Source organism: Cherax quadricarinatus, unplaced genomic scaffold (assembly GCF_038502225.1).
Source record: "Cherax quadricarinatus isolate ZL_2023a unplaced genomic scaffold, ASM3850222v1 Contig2572, whole genome shotgun sequence".
Taxonomy (NCBI): domain Eukaryota; kingdom Metazoa; phylum Arthropoda; class Malacostraca; order Decapoda; family Parastacidae; genus Cherax; species Cherax quadricarinatus.
In genome coordinates, this window is record NW_027197598.1 from 19,871 (window position 1) to 23,844 (window position 3,974).

Consider the following 3,974-nt stretch of genomic DNA (forward strand, 5'->3'; position numbering starts at 1 on the left):
ACTGAATTACCTAGCTCCTAACTCTCACTGGCAGTGATATCATAGGCTTCCTGAATACCTGTGATGTGTGTAGTGCTGGCCTTTCCCTTCACACTGAGACAACCACTGCCACTATCATCACCACTGCCATCATCAACACCGTTACTACCACCGCCAACATCACCACCAGCATGACCATCACCACCATCAATACCACCATCATCACCACAACAACAATTACCAGCCTCATCACCATCATCACTGCCACCACTATCACCACCACCATTGCCACAATCACCATCACCAGCATCACCACCACCATCACCACTACCACCACTATCACCACTACTATCACCACAACCACCACTGACACCAACACTACCACCACCACCACTTTCACCACAACCACTACTGACACCAACACTACCATCACTACCACTACCATCACCACAACCACCACCAGCACCATCACCATCACTACCATCACCACCACAATCACCCCACCATCATCACCATCGCCCCACCACCACTACCACGTACAGTGTTTTTAAACACTCTAAGTGTGGCGCTAGAATTTTCAGTATACCATTAAAATGGCTTGTTTGAAAACTCAGTTTCAGTCTTTACAGACTAAGATTACACAATTAGAGGTCAAATTTGAATTACTTACACAACGTCTGGAAATAATTAATTCAGACTATACACATTATGAAAATAAATTTCTTGAATCAGATCCATCTGAGGATGAAATTAAAAATGTTTTGGATACTTTTAGTAATCAACAATTAAGGTGGACAGGAGTACAGGCTATCTGCCGCAAAACTCTGTCACAGAGACCTACTGTAACTAGTGGTCAAACACCTGTTACACCTGTAACAACAACAAGTGTCCCATTACCAAGCTTACCTACATTGTCATTACCTATTTTCCAAGGTCATAATTATGAAGAATTCATTAGTGGTTTTCAATCCATAGTAAATTCACGAACTGACATAGATGAGATTGCTAAGTTCAATTATCTTAAATGTCTTGTGAAGGGAGAACCCTATGAACTGATTAAGTCATTTCCGGTGGTTAAAGGCAATTATCAAATAGCCTTACGTGTCTTAGCAGACAATTACTTTGATGCTGACAAGGCCAGAGTTAGACATGCAGTCTTAATATCAAGCTTGAAGCCACCCAAACATTGTTTTTCAGACTTACAGGCATTTAGAATCACATTAGACAATAGTCTCAGATCTCTAGGTGCTAAATATGACCTAAGACAATGTGATTGGTTTATCAGTGGTATTGTACAAGATAAGTTGTCACCACAAACTATTGAACGATTAAATATTATGTTCAATAAACGCTATTTCACTTGTGAAGAAATTAGCAATGGTTTACAAACAATAGTTTCATGCATGCAAGCAACGAGACAAGATGAAAAATCCACAAATCCAGTGGATAATAAACCTTCAACTCAGTATAAAAAGAGTATACCTACTCCCACTAAACCACATAATGGGAAATCCCATATAGGCATTTATCAAGCTGTGAATACAACAGACAGTAAACAGACTGTCACACATAAACGTACTCCAAAATGTGTACTTTGTGATGGAACACATTGGGCACAGTATTGTATTCAATACACATCAATGGAGGCACGTAAACAACGTGTTCATCAGCTGAAAAGGTGCATCAAGTGTTTAGGTGAACACAAGGGAGGAAAATGCTCACTGAAGAAGTGTTTTAAATGCAAGGGTATGCATCATACAGCATTATGCCCAAATACTTTTGCTGAACAGCAGAAGACTTCCACAGAATCAGGAAGTCAACAAGCAACAGCATTAAATGTGAGAGATAAGTTTAAAGCAACTGCTCTCCCGATAGCTCGAGTTGAGTTATCTAATAAATTACACAAAACCAATGTGCTAACACTATTTGATCAAGGCTCACAAAGGTCCTTCATAAGAAGAACAGTGTTGCAGAAACTGAATAAACAACCCTATGCCAAAATACAGTTAGATATAGCTGGTTTTTTCCACAATTCTGGTAAACAGACATATGACCTAGCCAGAATCACTGTTGGTCTAGGAAACAGGAAAAAGACAGTAGAAGCTGTGGTAGTAGATGATTTGCCTAAGTCTGTGCAGATCCAGGGATTAAAAGAAACAGTTGCAGCACTGAAAGCAGCTAAGGTCAAGTTAGCCTGTCCTGACATACAGACGGACACAATTAGTCCAATTGATTTAATCATTGGAAGTGATTATTATCACTGTTTTGTGCAAAATATAGTAAGTAAACATGATGTTCACTTGCTGAAAACAGCAGGAGGCCACATGATATGTGGTCCCATTCCCTCTCAAAGTGGGAAAGAAGCTGATATTGATTCAGTGGAAAATGTACTAGTTACGAGAATAACCGCTGATCATGTACCACAGCAAAAATTATCATTACTGGAAGAAATGAATGAACCAGTTGATAAGTTGTGGGATTTAGATGCGATAGGTATTGATGTAAATAAACCAAGCCCACAAGAGTCTCAGACTTATAACCAATATTTGGACACTGTCAAATATAAAGATGGACAGTATTGGGTTAGGTTACCATGGAAATTAAATCCACCACATCTGCCTAGCAATTATCGCATGGCTTTCGGACAAATGAAAGCACAAATACATGAGCTCAGGAAGAATCCAGAGCTACTGACTGTCTATGATAATATCATACAAGAACAGTTGGACAATAAATTCATTGAGGAAATAGTCGAAGATAAGTTGAAGACAGAAGCTCATTATCTCCCGCACCATGGAGTCAGAAAAGATTCTGAAACCACTCCACTACGTGTTGTATATAATTGCAGCGCACGTGCAAATAAAGATGTAGCAAGTCTTAATGACTGTCTGATGACCGGACCCTCACTAACTGAGAAGCTTGGAGACGTGCTTATGAAATTTCGCACAAACCCATATGCCTACACGGCTGATATTTCCAAAGCTTTCTTAAGAGTAGGACTACAAGAAATAGATAGAGATTATACTCGATTCTTGTGGCCTGAAAATCCACATGATCCTCAAAGTCCTGTGAAAACTTATCGTTTCAAATCAGTATTATTTGGTGCAACATCCTCTCCATTCTTACTAGAAGCTACTCTAAATACACATTTGAAGAAATCTGAAAGTCCCTTCAAAGAAATCTTAAAGAAAAGTTTCTATGTGGACAATCTTCAAGGTACTGTGAATAAAGAGGAGGATTTGAAATCCTTATACAGAGAAGCTAACAAGGAGATGAAAGAAGCAAATATGCCTCTAAGGATGTGGAATACAAATTCAAAGCAATTAAGGGAACTTATCAAAGAAGATTTCCCTGAAGCTGAAATTCCTGATTGCAACAATATGCTGGGACTTAATTGGAACACACAGGAAGATACTTTGAGTCTCAAAAAGATAAACAATAAATCATGCAGTACACTCACTAAACGTAGTTTACTGTCAGAGGTATCACAATGTTTTGATCCTCTAGGACTCGTCTCACCAATTACCATAAAGGGTAAAATGCTTATGCAAGATGCATGGAAGCTCAAAATTGGATGGGATGAGAACTTGCCTCTAGAAATGAGTCAAGCATGGGATGAAATATCCAGGGAGTTTAAGCAACTTCATCAAATTAAATTTCCCAGACAAATAGGTCAAGAGGGAAACAAGTACACATTACATGTGTTCTGTGATGCGTCAACCAGAGGTTATGGCGCTGTAGCTTACATGAGTAATGCTGAAGGAAGTACACTAATTACTTCAAAGGCCAGGGTAGCACCCTTGAAGGTCAGAACAGTACCACAATTGGAACTGACAGCACTCTATGTAGGTACAAAATTAGCTGTCTATCTCAACAAAGTACTTGATCATCTCACTATTGAAAAAACCGTGATCTGGAGTGATAATGAAGCAGTTCTCCAGTGGTTAAGAAATAATAAGAGTAAGTTGGTCTATGTACAGAACAGAGTAGCAGAA